Source organism: Apis florea, unplaced genomic scaffold (assembly GCF_048593485.1).
Source record: "Apis florea isolate Af1SG1 unplaced genomic scaffold, ASM4859348v1 contig_2190_pilon, whole genome shotgun sequence".
Classification (NCBI taxonomy): domain Eukaryota; kingdom Metazoa; phylum Arthropoda; class Insecta; order Hymenoptera; family Apidae; genus Apis; species Apis florea.
Genome location: NW_028256541.1, coordinates 2,258,477 through 2,274,556, shown reverse-complemented (window position 1 = coordinate 2,274,556; position 16,080 = coordinate 2,258,477). Strand labels below are relative to the sequence as shown.

Here is a 16,080-nt window from a genome sequence, read left to right as displayed (position 1 = left end):
AAAGTATCGCGCGTCAGAAGGAATGAAATAGCTGCTGACTTTTTTACTGTCGTCGGCTACGCAAACCCGGTGTGTTTAATGAAAGGGAATACGGGAGAGAGGAGGGGAGGGAGAGAAACAGTTGGGCCGGAAAATAGGAACGAGAACAAGCGATTCGTTACACCGTGATTTCTTTGTGAACTGTGATATTTTCTTTGTTTAACTCGCTCGTTTTAATGGAACACCGAGTTACGAGTCCAATTAGTCGTTTACCACAATGAAGATTACGATGATGGAAGTTTATTATACCGGGGGGAGGGGAGGGGGAGGGGGGATTGCACAGATGTAAAAAGGAACGGGGATGGAAATTATTCTATTCCGTGTGGATTAGGATGAATTTTAGAGAATGAAGGAACGAGTTTGTTTACTCACGTTTCTTATTTTTTACTCGTCAGAGAAAATGTTAGTTGTTTTTCTTCTTTAATTGCCTCGAAGTTAGTCTCGTATTAATTTCTGGAATTAATAAAACTTTTAAAAGCTTTTAAGGCATGTGCTTCTGAAAAATTAACATTAAAGCGATTATGTTGTACATTTTATACAAAAGTAGGATGAATGAAAAACATACGAAAATACGTACCTTGAACTAAAAGAGAAACATTCTTTTTTTTTTAATTTCACTGGTAAAAAATATTTTTCTCGAATCAGCCAATGGACAATGATCTGTAAAAAAAGAAATTAAAAATGTTAATTATAAATTATTCTCAAATATAGATGGCAATAAATTACTGACATATTGGGCTCGTTGCCAATACATTAAAATCAAAATTGGAATCGATTATTTTATTAAATATAATCATTAATAGAGCAAATGACAGAGATAAATCAGTAATTATATATAAAATTTCTTAATATATATAATAATTGATAATTTAATAATTTTAAATTAATCGCTTTTAAAGATCAAATTTATATCAATCGATTTCTCGTTGCAAGTCGCATTTTTCATTCCATTTCCAGCATCGAAATTTGATTGCAATTTAAACAGGTTTCGGCGCATAATCGCGATAAATATTCCGATCCTATTTAGTTATTGGAAATATCGACTGTAATGCTGTATTTATAAACGACAAGTGCAAACAGAGCAACTGGCAACTGTCAATTTCACTCGACTTTGTAAATATCATTTCGGTAAAAGCTTTCTGTGCATCGGGTAAAAATCAGAATTTAAATACGAAATCCATCGGATTGTTTCGTTAACGTTCTTTCATCGGGAAATAAAAAAAAAAAGAATTGATAGAATTCGGGCAAATTTTGTTCGCACGTGATGCAATAAATATAAAACGCATGTAATTGAAACATTAATGGACACGAAAGAAGCAACGAACGTTTGTGTATCGGATAATTTTCATAATCGTCGTATTTTTTTCGACAGTTTTAGCATTTATCTTATTTTAAAATATCAAGTCACCTCGTGAGTAATGTTTTAAAGTTTAATCGCAAACTAACAATTTTGTAATAAGTTTTAAAAAAGTGAAATCAATGCCAAAGTATTAGCTACAAAATTTTTTAGATCTATCAAACCAGAAAAATTAACATTGAACAAATTTTCTAATCGAAAGGATTTAACGAAATTAAACAATTGCCTCGATAAGAAACGATTTTTCACGAGTAAAAAATTAATTCTTAATCGAAAAGATGATATTTTAAAATGAAACGCACGGATAAACCAAAATATATCCATTTTAAAATATTTTTCAACAAATGTAGAATAAAAATTTCATTACGAGTTTAATCACTTAACTAGCAACTAACATCCTAATAAATTATTACACCTCATAGATCCCAATGTACAGCTCATAAATCGCAATACACGCGTATATAGCGGAAATTTATCGACCGCGATAATCAAATGCTACATTCACAGGTCAACAATAATTAATCGAATTATTACCTCCCCTTATCAACACGTTGAAAATTACTTATCAACTGATATTTCATCCAATACTTTCGACTTTTTTCTTTATTTTCCCCTCGCTTCTCGCGCGCAAATCGTTCGATCCTGTGACAATGATCATTACAATTGCCATCAATCGTTCCAAGGCAACGCCACGGAGATTAAAATCGCGTTTACATCGCTCGTTACTAACAGAACAAACGTCGAAGCGATTTCACGACGGGACGAGCACCGATCGATGCAACAATGAGCCCCCCGTTTATCGCCATTGACATTTTTCTTTTTTCTCTCCCTCTTTCGATTTCGTGCCACAGTGAACGTAGCATTGAAAAAAAAAAAAAAAAAAAATTCCAGAGGTGGTGGACGGATCAGGAAGAGAGATCATTGTTCCCGGATATTTTCCGAACTAATAGCGCACACGAGCGTAGATAAATAATAGCCTCACACCCTAACGCCACCCGACTCCAATGCGAATTCGTTTTTTAGTCCTCGATGCTGCAAATTTTATGGAGGGGAAAAGTTCGTAAATCATGCCTAGGAAATCCCTCGTTTTCGCTTGATACAGCGAAAAAACGTAAAGTAGTATCATGTGTCGTGAATGATAGTTTGTAATAAATAATGGTCGGGATTACGCGCAAGTAGATTAGGAAGGTGGAAAGAAATAAGTTAAAACATTCGTGATCGAACGTGGACAGACAAGAAGTGGAATAAGGCGTGCATGGTTAAGTAAGTGGATCGAGACGATCATGGCCAGACAAGTGGAACAGTATATTCGTGGACAATCGTGATTCGAAAAATTGAATTATGAGGATAATTATGGAGGGATCGATCTGATCGTGGAGATAAAAGCTTAGCTTTAGATAGACGTTGGAATGATTAAAACAACGATTGAAAATCTACATTTACACATGAAATGATATCGTAATGTCTGAACTGGTAATATAGGTAGAAAGTTAGAGAAAGATTCTTCCAGCTCTTTCCCTTCGATCCTATCGACCTTTGCACCCACCATAAAATGGATATGGACTCGTAAGGAACTTTCAAAGTGGAATGGCATCGTAGGAGGAATTTTATCTAAAAGTGAAAATGCAAAGTGACCCGGAGATAAGATAAAGACTTTGATGTACGAATAACTTGATATATAGAAACACCTTTAAAAACGATATTTGATAAAATATATAATGTTCGGGACAAACACTCGATAATATTTTATAGATTTTTATGATCGATCCTTGACCACTCAGAGATCATTTCTATACGTTTAGTTCCAGATATATTACACGAGGTCTCGCACGTATCTGAACTCTTGATAAAGTTACAGAACGTGTACAAAGCTAACAGAAACAAGTATTTGTTGCTGTAATATAGTCCATCGTGTGTTATTAAACCGTGAAACGAGAAAAGAAATTTCCTGCACACCGTTTGCTAGATGAAAATCTATATTTTACGATATTACGGTGCCTTAACATGTTACGCGATTTTTATCTTAATATTTTTTTCACCGACTATTAATGTTTTATGAAATATATTTACATGAAATGTTTTTAATAGCGCTTTAAAAAAAATTGCTAATAATATTTATAACAGGAGGATGGATTATAGGATTTTTATGATAAAAAATCTTTTTTTTCTTTTCTTGAAAATTCGAATGTGTTTATCAGCTATATAATATCAAGTATAATTCATTTCTCCTTATTACTATATCTTGTATTGGAATTTTATGTTATTTACGAAATACTTCAAGTTGTTTTTCATTTTCTCATGGAGAATCATTATATCTATTCTATTTAATTGTGTGATGATTTAATCGATCTGCAAGTTATCTATTTTCTATAATATTTATCAATTAAATAATTTTAGATCGAAAGAATCGAGGATATTGAATTTTGAAAATATTAAATATAAACGGAGAATAAATGAAACTTTGTATTTCTCGAATTCTGCAAAACTGCAGAAGAACTTTTGGAAGAATCTAATATAAAAATGAATACACCTGCAAGATCGTACGATTTAACAACAACAACCTTTTTGAATTTTAAATTTCATTTTACCTCGCTTTATTTACAACTCTTTCGTTCGTATCGATTTCATCGATAAAAATCAACAAATTATTTCTTCTTTTATTCGATCTTGAATTATATCCGACACACCAAAAGGGAGAAATAAATAAGGAAATTCTACTGGATCGTCCGTGGAATCGAAAAATTCTAAATATAATACACCATAACATACCGACAACAAGTTTAATCAATATTAAATTTCATTTCACGCTCGCTCTATTTACAACTCGTTCACCCATATCGATTTTCATCGATACGGAATTTAATATTATAAATCCATTTATTCTCTCCTCGTTTAATCCTCGAATCGTCGAAAACGCTGCGTTTCACACGGGCAGAGAGATAAATGAAAAAAATTCACGAGGAAGCAAAATGGCGCTTTCTCGAGGAAAAATATATAAACGAAAATTTATAAACTGCCGATACGAGCACGGATCATATGAAACACGTACTCGACGGTCTTAAATCGTGGCTCGAGTTTTATGAACACTATGTTCACACTCGACATTCATCAGAGTAATGAGCTCGCAAGTGGCGACGTCAACGGGAGCCAAGTGCAGCAGCGTGCCACTGTTTTTTTCCGGTGAATAGCCTTCAATTAACGAGGAGTCGCGGAAGGAGGAGGAGGAGCGAGCGAAATAATTAGAGGCAATGAATTTCGGTCGCGTTGCCTTTCGGGAAATTAGATTTCTGAGAGTTGGTGGAGAAACTGGTTGGTCTAGATTTCAATCCCCCTATCGCGCCTATATATATATATATATATATTTTTCTCTCTAACAGCGTTGCTCGTTTCATTGGTCTCATTCGCGTGAACGTGCGTTTCTTCGAGCGTGGTTTTCGATATATAAAAAGAAAAGAAGGAAGGACAAAAGGGGCCATAAAACTAAGAATAGAGCCGTCCACGATTTCAACTGGTTTAATTCAATTTCCGTTCTTAATCACCTTTACGAGATTATCTTGAAGCCAACAATTACTTTCGAACCGGTCGCGAGAGGAAAAATACGATAAATTTCTGTTTTCTTTTTTTTTTTTTTTTCGTCATATTTACTGTAGATTGTTTTCGTCGTGATCTGGAAAAAGTGTGATGCAAATTGAATAATAGTCCAAACGAAAACTTGTAAACAGAGGTGTATCTTCAAAAAATTAAATTAATCAATAGAAATGTAGTGTGCATTTAAGTAAGTTTTTATATATCCAATAATAATAATAATAATAAAAAGTAACATTTGTTTCTTATTAATTTGATAATTATATTAATCAATAATAACTGAAGTGTCATTTCGTTATATTTGATTAAATTTTATTTTCTTCATCTCCTTGGAAAGAAAAAAAAAAAAAAGAAATATACACCCTTTCACGAATATTCTCATTACAAAATTCATTATTATTATTAACGAATAGAAGAATGCGATAATTAATTAATTTTCATTGATTCGGATCAACGTTGATCGTTCCATCATGCATAAATTGCAGTGAGCATCAAACATCGTATATCATAGTGCGTCGTATAATTAGTTATTCCCTTACTACTCCTAACGAAGATAGTAAGGTAAGCAAGCTTCGAATCGTCTCGCTCAAGAGTATTAAGAGGAAAAGAGGGGGGGGGGGACGAAAACCAGGATTGTATTTCCATTAGTTAATTCACTTTCCGCCTACTCGTCGCCTAAAACTGTTTGGCACGAGCACGTCCAAAGGAAAAGTATCGAGCCGGTGGATCACAATTAAAACTCTCCACTTGCTCTTCATCCGCGTGAAGGATAACGCGGATGGAGGGAGGGTACAATTAGGCTAACAAGCCTTCTATCAGATACGATTTCTCTCGTGTCGCTCCTATTCGCTCGGTTGGACGTGCTGAAACTTTTGGAATTTTTCATTCGAATAATCTCTCGAAACTGGGAGATGCATTCGTAATCATTAGAATTTTCAGTTGAAATATCAAATTTGTTTTTAACGATTATTTGGTTAAATTGTTGAAGAATATTGATACATATTGTATTTAATTTTCTCTTCATCATATATATCTTTAATGATAAAAACAGAGAAGCACTGATAATATTTTATTTTAATTGAAAGTAATGAAACCTTGTACCTTTGATGACTTTTATATATATATACATGTCGTTGAAGAGGTTGAATATGCGTTTCTTTCGTAAAAAGTATCGTAATTTAATCAAAAAGTATAAGGAAATACGAAATAATGGAACATTTTTCTTTTTTCGTGATGAACGAAAAAAGGTACCATTTCCAGAAATTAATATTATAAGTTTGAATTGTGTTACAAATATTAATTTTTTTTAATAATATTTATGGACGATTTTCTTTAATCGATAATCTCTTATTCCTTTAAAAATAATTATTTTAATTTAATCGAAAGATATGAAATGGCAGGATATTTATAATTTCCATGAACGAACAATATTAGGATATAATATTCTAACTCTCTTGAATTAAAAAAGATACCGAATTTGTAATTTTTTAATTAGAAAAGTATAGACGAATTGATTAATCAGAAATTGATTGTCGTATCGAAATTACTGCTCGGTTGTATATGTGTACAAAACTGGGTCGTTCGAAAATATTTTTAAAAAGATAGACGTCACTCTTTCGTGTCGATTGTACGTCGAAAAATATTTTATCCCTCTGTGAAATGTTTCGCTCTGTGTTTTCGCTCTCTTTTTTATATTACATCGTAGATCAATATTCTGTTACTAACATTTATTTACACTTTTTTCAAAATTGTCAAGAATATTATATACACATATAGAATAGGGAAATGATATTTAACTTTTTGATTATATTCCACATTAATAAAACCACATTTCCTTATATTTTCGTTTCATATTGTAATCTTGTTCATACATGTGATATACATATATATATCGATTACACGATTTTTAATACGAGCAACATACTTTTAATAACATTCTTCAACAATTTATAAGATATTTGTCAAAATATAACATTCCAAAAAATTTATGTATATATAATATTCAAATTGCTTTATCATCTCTCTCCTAAACAAAATTGCATCGAAAACGACAAAAAATTTTGGGAAAGATATTTTCAAAGATATCTTTATCATCGAAAAGGAATTGTTCCAAATATAACCCATTCAGAATTTAGAATTTTTTTGTGGGTCAGATGAAATTTCCCTGAAAAATACATATTCGAATACTTTCACCCTGTATTCGAAAATCTACACCGGTACCAAAAAAAAAAAAAAAAAAAATCTAACGAACAATGGAAACGAAAAAAACGAGTGAAAAATACGCGTTCGTAATTCACACGAGGGAGGGGAACCGTTTCAAACAATATATCATTGTACAGTTTATTTCGATGGACAGGTTAAAAATAACCGAACAGAAAAGAAGAAAGTTGATCTAAACCGCGCAATAATTTCTCTGGCATCGCGATAACTTCCAAGATACCAACTGTACCGCTCTTCCTGTGACGACCAAAATGCGATTTGGATCCCCCTCCCTTTTTCTCGAATCGAATTCGAGTTCTTTTCCCGTGATTTACGCTCGAAACTTCTGTCTTTGCGGCCCGACACCCTCCCCTTTCGCGAAACTTGGCGCAATTTCACGAATGTTTTCATACTGAAGCTCAATCAGGTTTTGCACGAGATCATTTCGAGAAAGATGCGCCAGGCAGAATTGGTTGCGCGTGGCGTAGAATTGGGACAGAGGAAGGGGATGAAGTTTTATTTGAAAGTGAAGAGGGATGGTCGAACGAGCGGCAATCTCGGAGGACCGTGTAAACATAGCCATAGATTTTCTTTATCTCGACGAAGGGTATCCTTGTTTCTCTTTCTTTTCTCCCCAAGCATCGAATAATTTGCCGCATTGAGAGCGCATCTCTGTTCTTCTATTCAAGATCGTGCCCATTTCAGATTGGAATATGGAAACAAATTTTTACAAAGATCTTACAAACGTTTGAGAAATTCTTGGTTACGTTAGGTATCGACGATAAAAAAATTAGGAGTTAAGTCGAAGCGAGAGAATTTTAATTCTCGTGATGAAGAATTGCTTTAAAAGTCGAATCTTTGTTCTTGGAATTAATCGTTTAATTCTTGGCGAGAAATTTGAGTCTTTTAATTGTTTTATTCTTGGACGTCATATTTTTTTTTAGCAAGAAAATGCTTTGATATTCATCGTTAAAAATTACTACATGATTTTTTCTTCAATAAAAATTGAATTTGATTATTCTTTCCAAAAAAAAAAAATGGAGAATTAATTAAGCCATTTGTCGGATTTACAATTAAATATTTAACATTCTCTAAAATTCAGAATGTAATTATAACAAATTTACCACAAAGTAGCCATAAATAAATTTTTTGCTTACATTATGATCACCAGACCAATGTGATCAAAGCACCTTTCCAAAGTGCTCGATGTCAAAGAGAAATTAATCACCAACATCATCCCCTTCCACTGGATTCTCATTCTGATGCACTCATCAATTCGTTCCATCCCTCTTCGTTTCATCGGCAAAGAGACTAAGTTAACCTTCGTGTTAATAAGTTAAAGTTACGTTAGCTATGTTTCCTTATCTTTTTTCGTCAAAAAATTTAATTCGATTAATAAAATTTATATTTGATATTTGATTTACTCTCGATAATTTCATTTCTTTACTTACTTAAATTAAAAAATTTCTGAATTTAAAAATTATTTAAAGGGATAAAAATTGAAATAACATGAAAAATGAGAAGAAGCAGATAATAAATTAATTAAATAAATCTTTAAAAAAATGGCTAAAAGGAACAAAAACTGATTCTCAAAACGAGAAAAAAATTCGTCTATATCTGCTTAGTAATTAGATCCAAATAAAACTTTTTAGACGAAAAGTAAAGACAAACTTGATGAAAATTAATACAGGACAAAAACTATCGAAATTGAAAATTCTGGTCGCCATTTTCAATGTCTATAATTATCAATTAAACACAAAAATACAAGGAAAAATAGTAAATCATGTTATCAGAAATCGGCATTCGCAAGCGAGACAAGGAAAACTGCATCGAATCCACCACCACAAGCATGCGTGGATACTAATGAATAAAGAGACGAATAGGTTCGGTTAGGGAAGAGTAGCCGCGTGGTTAGCAAAGGCCGTCGCTCGAACAGATGATTAACGGCCAACGTCGATCCTCCATCGCGATTAACGATGACCAGTCGACATCCTGTACGCATTACCGTGAGTCCAGAGTGATTTGCTTCCCACTATCCGTCAAATTAATTCCTTGGACTCGGCAGCGTTTGTTCATGCTTCTGAAAATCAACACGTTATCGATTACATGGATAGATTATCGTGTCTTTCTTTTTCTCAGATAAAAGTTTTTCGAGCTTCGGTGGAAGAATTAATTGAATAAATAATCGTAATAGAAAAATTTAAAATGATGATTAATTGTCAGTCGAATGAAGATACTTTGTATGTATAAGAATTTAAAATCTACATTATCTCCATTATTTGACCCAACAGTGATTTTGAAAATATTTATTGCGCGCAATGTTTGATTAAAAGAATTGTTACTTAACTGGAATTCTATTTATAATTTTGAATATAATTGAATATAGTGATGTTATGCAAGAGTAAAATTAATAAAGGTGGTTTTATTTAATGAAATCCATCTTCAAGGATCTTTATAAAGAACGTTTATAAAGAAATACAGGCACATTTCTCATATTACAATCTTCTGAACACGAAAATAATTTAAATCAACCAGCTTTCATTTCTCAAAATAAATAATAATATAATAATATGAGAAAAATAAATACGCTTTTTAATCCCAAATTGAATATCATTTATCAAATAAACTCGAATTTAAACTCGATACACGATTATATAAATTCATCGTCACATCGTTGTATGCAAATTTAAATTTGCCATAAACCATCAACGATCTCACTCGTGCACATTATAAATTCATTATAAGCATTGAACGACTTCTTAATCAACATGACACATATAAATCATGCACGAAATACTGGATGGAAAACTTGATCAAATTGTTTATAAATTACAGCAGCCATCCATTTCCAACTTTTTCGATGAAAAATTAAAAATCAATTCTAAGAAATCATTTCTCAACAGATATTTCTCAACGGAATTAACATAAAAGAATAAAAATTGCCAAAATCTATTACATCCTCTCTTATCTCGATCAACGAGTCAAGGAAATATTTGACAAGAATTTAAAAAAGAAAACATAAAACATTTCGAAGAGAAATAAATCCATCGTGGCCTTGCAATAGTTGCTCGTCTGCTTTGCAGAACTAAAACAATAAAAAGCAACAAAGATACAAAGACGATTGTCTACCACGCAACAAAAAAATAACAGATATCCAGGTTTAAAAAAAGTAACATTGATTGTTACTGAAAAATAGCAACGTTACAAAATCTTTCGGTGTCCATGCGAAAAGAAAAAAGGAGACAAATTGTCTAATCCCTTGCCTCCTCTGATATCTACAGGAGAACATAATCCCGGATCGAACTGAAAACTGACAAGATTACGACAGGTTGGTTATCGCCTCGATACATCACGATATCTCTTAACCGTGTCCCGAGCCCATTCATCCCAGACTCGATCTCATCCATCAAGCTGGAAGCTAGAAAGGGGGGAAAAAAAGAATATGGAAAATAAAAACAGAAGGGGATAGGAAAGAGGAACGGATTCAATTTTTCTTCGTCGTCGATAATCATCGTGTCGATGGACGTGGTCGAACGATGCATCACGATGGTCAGCTTCATAAACAAGATAGTCGTCGTTTAATTATCGGGCTGACAGGGTATCCAATGTACTCGATTAGTTATCTCCGTTTTCCCTCGTCTATGGTTACAGCAATTTAGCTTGAAGAAGTGACGATCAGTGACTGGGATTGTCAGTTCATGTCTCAGATAAATTGCGAATTGGCAGATTCGTAATTGAACGTTGGATACAATAAGATGCATCTGGCCGACTATTGGTTGGGGGACGCAAGATTTGCGGGAGACACAATGATGTTGACGATGTAAATGAGCCGAGAATGGAAGTTTTATTCTTCTTGTCGATGCTGATTTCATTTCATCGAAAAGAAGAAAAGCAAAGAAATTGATTCGAGTGAATTAATTGATTCTAACACGATTAATTTTAATAAATTTTTCTTCAAATTGAGTTGTTTAATCGTCTTAATGTTAAAAATTGTAAAGTAAGAAAAAGTATCTTGTTCAATTGTTAGTGCAGCTTTAAATATTATTTTAAGTACACTTATTATAACTTTTAACAATTGCATAATCGATTTTCTTATTAAAAAGTAAATAATTTTTATTCCACGAAGAATGAAAATTTAATTTTTCATCAACACTTGAAGAGTCTTCCTTGTCTATGGAGAACTTTCTGATAATTCTGATAATTACAGCGGAAGAGATGTATTTTTCAAAAAAAAAAAAAAAAGATGCACCATGGAACTCAGAATCTAATACCTTGAAACTATCCTACTTACTTGCCTACAATTGTTGGAAAAGCAGATATCGATAAAAGTCGGGAAATTCAAAAGTCGTGGATCTTCGATTCTTTCGATCCTTCTCGTGTAAGTGAGCTTCGTTTCATGGTAGATTTCGTGGAGAACAGATTCTCAGTTGGAATATTTTCGAGCTTCAATTTGTTAAATGCGATACAACCTGCATGTTTCGAAAAGAAAGTTCGAGAATTGGATGGATGGCGGTAAAGTTTCTCTTTCTTTTTTCTTTTCTCTCTCTCTCTCTCTCCCTTCGGTTGAAACCGGAAGTATTCGTATACGGCGACAGGTGAGTAAAGCGGAATTTCGTTTGACGGCTGTCAGAATCATTGGTGCAGTACAACTGTGCCCTCTTTCTCGTTTCTCTCTTTTTTTCTTTTTTTTTTTTTCAGCTCTTGCACTATCTCTTTGTATCCGTGCATCGTCATATAGATGAAACGGAAAATTGAAATATTTTCTTTGAACGAATTCAATAAATTCTTTTCACTGATTTGTTAAGAATTTTTTTCTAAGATTTAACGAGTGAATTTCTTCGAACAATATTGTATATTATATATTTTGAATATTTAATATTCAATTTAATATTTATTTGTAAGTTTATTTATAACTTTTCAATTAAGACAAAATAATTATTCCTTTTATTCCTGTTATTTTAATCTATATTATTAACATATTATATTTTGATATACATATGTTAAATATTATAAAATAAATATCCTATAATAATATAAGTTTAGAACATAAAGTATAGATATACTAATTAATTCCTCAACGAAAATAGTACAATATGAATTAATTCACATTTTTATTTATTTAAAATATAATGGAAAATTCAATGGACACGTTTTAATCTCTCCGTGCAGCAAATTAATAGAGATTCATCGTGAAGTAATTGATGAAACGAAGTTGAAACTAGATTTGATAAAAAAAATAAAAAATAAAAAAAAGAAGAATTCGATACGAAAAAAAAAAAATGAAACGAAGAGGAGAAAATAGAAGAAAGTAATGAAAGAGTGGAAAAAGTCGATGTCCATAAAAACATTGGTAGCTCGGTTATGAGCCGTTTTCGAGCAGCTACGTAACATCATAGCACACAGTGGTACACGTCGACGATAAAGTTGGCCTCGTAACATATTCCCTCCTTCTAGGTGCTCGTGCTCTATGAGCCTCGAAATAACCAGTTTCTGGCCGTATTGGACTCCTGCAGCGGGTGAACCGAAGGCTGCTTGCACGACGAACTTATAATCAATCCAATTTTGAGATAAATGCATCGCGGCTTCTACCTTCACGCACCAATGCTTCTCATAGTTATTATCTTTGAAATTACTCTGATCCTGACCCAAAATATATTATCATGATCTTTTTGTCGATGATACGATATTGTTATGATTAAAAATGGATGATTAAATTACACGTTTATCTTAATGGTAATGCGTAGTAGTTTTAATTAGGAGAAACGCAATCTCGAAAGATTTGTGAACATCGTAAGATGTTCTCCATGAAACGAAAAGTAATTTTTACTTTATAAATTTTTTTTTTTTTTGAAGTGCAAAGGAGGATACGAGGGATTTAATTAAAACAAACGATAAATATTCGTTGAAATCTTGAATTAATTTCTATTTGATAAATTTATTTAAAGTAATAAGTTTGTGAGATATATTTGAAATTGGATTCGAAAACTTTTATAACACATTCCATCGTATCATATAAATAGCTATTTCAAACAAATATTTTCGATCGAATAATTTTGATATTTATTGATCGCATAAAATGGCATTGAAATTATTCCAAATAAGTAAAGGAAATTTCATTTTTATTGAAAATTGTATAAAAATTGGCAACTTTTACTTTTAAAAGAAGATTTTAAAAAATATTTTCAAACCATTTTTAAAGCTTATTAAGTTTTAAACATCTCACAATTGTTCCACAAATCTAAATAACAAATTGAAGAACTTGAAGGAAAATAACGCGATTTGAATTTTTCTTTCTCGAAAATGTAGCAAATAATTCTAATGGACAAGACAGACAATTGAATCATGTTGATGCAGTTATTTAGTTTAAAACTTTTACTTTATTTCGTGCCATTTTCAAATGAAAAAAAAAAAAGGGAAAGAGAGAAGTTAATTAGAAAAAAGAAAAAAGAGTTCAAATTGCGCGAACTATTCGTTCCGCAACGAAACGGAAGTTCCGGTTGGAACTTCATCGGTGGAAATTCATCGGCATGATTAAAAGTCAGGAGACACGGATAAATTCACTCGAGATAAATCCAAGTGTTCTTCTTTCAGAGCACTGACCATCAATCGTCCCGCAAAGATGCCTCGAGAAAGTGCACATTGATAACCGTGATTTTTATATCATTGCAGCGAAAATTTTTCGTTTGTTAAACACGATCTTAGTTTATCCAAACAATCGTCGATAATTAGCCATAAGAATCTAATAAGAATCTTTTCGTTTCAAATGTTCTTCATAAACTTGGCTTAAATAAAAATGAGTATTATTCAAGATTAAGAAAAGTGAACAATAGATTAAATAATATTCTTTTTCCTCTAAATTGATTGATAATTGTTGAAGAGTAAGATTTTTTAGGTAAAAATATTTGTATCTTCGTGTTTATATTTTATATGACGTGTTCGAAGTAGATGGAAAATTTAAGAGATGATAATGATTTTAAAATAAAAAAATTTTCCATTATTTTTCAAATTAAGTTTTAAACTAGGAAGACTATCCTCTTACTTTTTTTTGTTTACTGCGAAATTAAAATAAGTTTCGACTTTTTATTTTAGCCTCTAAAATCATTAAGTCTGTCGCATTCGAATTATTAATTTCAAGCAACTAATGATCAATGGATTAAAGTAAATTACTTTGTTTCTCCTTTTAACCTGTTATTAAAAATTTTATTTTCAAAATGGCGATGTCGTGCAAGCAGATTTTTGTACGCAAACGAGTGTACAAAAGACTGCCCCAAAAAACTGGTGCGCACCATTCATGTTCTTTTGAAAAGTTTACGGTACACCTGCTGCTATCAATGAGCCGTATCATTCAGTGACGGGTGTTATAAATTGTCGTTTGTTTCTACCGCGAGGAAATAAATCGCGTGAATTGAACATGCGGGAGACGATTCAGTGATGCGTCTTTCTTTGATCCGTTTATGTCTAAATTTAAAGAAAATGTCGCATCTATTAGGAAAAATAGGATCTCACGTTTATCTGAAAAAATTTATACAATGAATATAGGAATTCGTGTTAATATAATTAATTTCAATTAAACTTTTTCGATATTGATTGAGTATAATCAAATATATATTTGATCCTCGAGAAGAAAAATAATTTATTTTTCTCTAAAGCTTAAAATAAAATAATTTACAACATGAAATAGAAGAATATAATACACGGGAATGTTACGTTTTAAATTCATATATTTTGTGTCCTCAACTTTATTTTGAAATGGATTGAATTGAAACGAAATTTGAATTTAAAATAAAATTCCCTTTTGAATATAAAACTATTATTATACATCCTTTTTCGATTTTGTAATTTTTAACAGATGCTTTTCATAAATTTTAATTCGCTGAATATGAATCTGTGCAAAACTCGCAATTTTTATAAAAATGCATTAAAATTTCTTCCTTTTTCCGCAACAGTGCAAGTAATTGTTCAATTACTCTTGGCATGAAACGATTCTCTACGTTCTTCCAAACGATATAATTTAACAAAAATATGTTTAAACGATGATCAAATTTAAAATTATTCCAAAAGACTTTTGACATTTTCCAATATAAGAACCAAAATTCAAAGACTGGATTTTTTTTGCAGATTCAGCACATTAAAATCTACGAAAGGAAAAAAAAACGAGATATCTATATATATATCAAATTACAATCGTAATAACATTATTAATATGACCGATAATATGACTCGACATTTAAAATACGAGTTAACAATCCCGAACTACGAGATTAAAAGTAACGAGCAGCGTAAAAATGAGGTAAGAGGGCGGGTCGATCAAAAATTCTTTGCAGTTAAATGAATAATTAATGATTTGCCGGGACGCAGCAAGCGTGCACACGGCCACATTGTGGCGAAAGATAAGAGTAATCCCGGTTGATGAAACATTCAGACAATGAATTATGCAGCTCCATCTCGTAACGAAATACTTTTGATCCCGGATTCAAAGGCGCGCATCGCCAACCGGTTCCGCCTCCCCCTGATATAAAATAATTTGGACGTTCTCGTGGAACGCGCCCCCTCCGCGTTTGTGTCGGTTTGATTATGCGCATGCATGTTTGTATGGGTGTGTCCGGATGCGTCCCATTGCGCTTACAAAACAGTCTTCCCAGTTCTCGAATAGCGGTTTTAGAGACGACAACTTTCCTGAGTTCAATCTACTAAGTGAAAACCTCCTCCGTATAAACCGGCTTCCTTCCTCTCTTTCTCCTCGTCTAGTCTCGTCTCGTCGTCGAGTGTTTCCACAGTTTTCCCCGATCCAATGGAATTATTGTCGATTGTGACGCACCGTGGTGAATCCATCGAAGCCAAATTTAATAAATCAACGGTGGTCGGTGGCTGCGTTGAAGATTACTCGAAGCGGTTAAGGA

The 16,080-nt window shown here is 32.4% G+C and overlaps 1 protein-coding gene across 6 annotated transcripts in view; it reads left to right on the top strand.

Moving 5' to 3' along the window:
• LOC100871326 (zwei Ig domain protein zig-8) overlaps positions 1–16,080 on the top strand; it is a 396,962-nt gene that overhangs the window by 313,602 nt on the left and 67,280 nt on the right. The window lies entirely within an intron of this gene.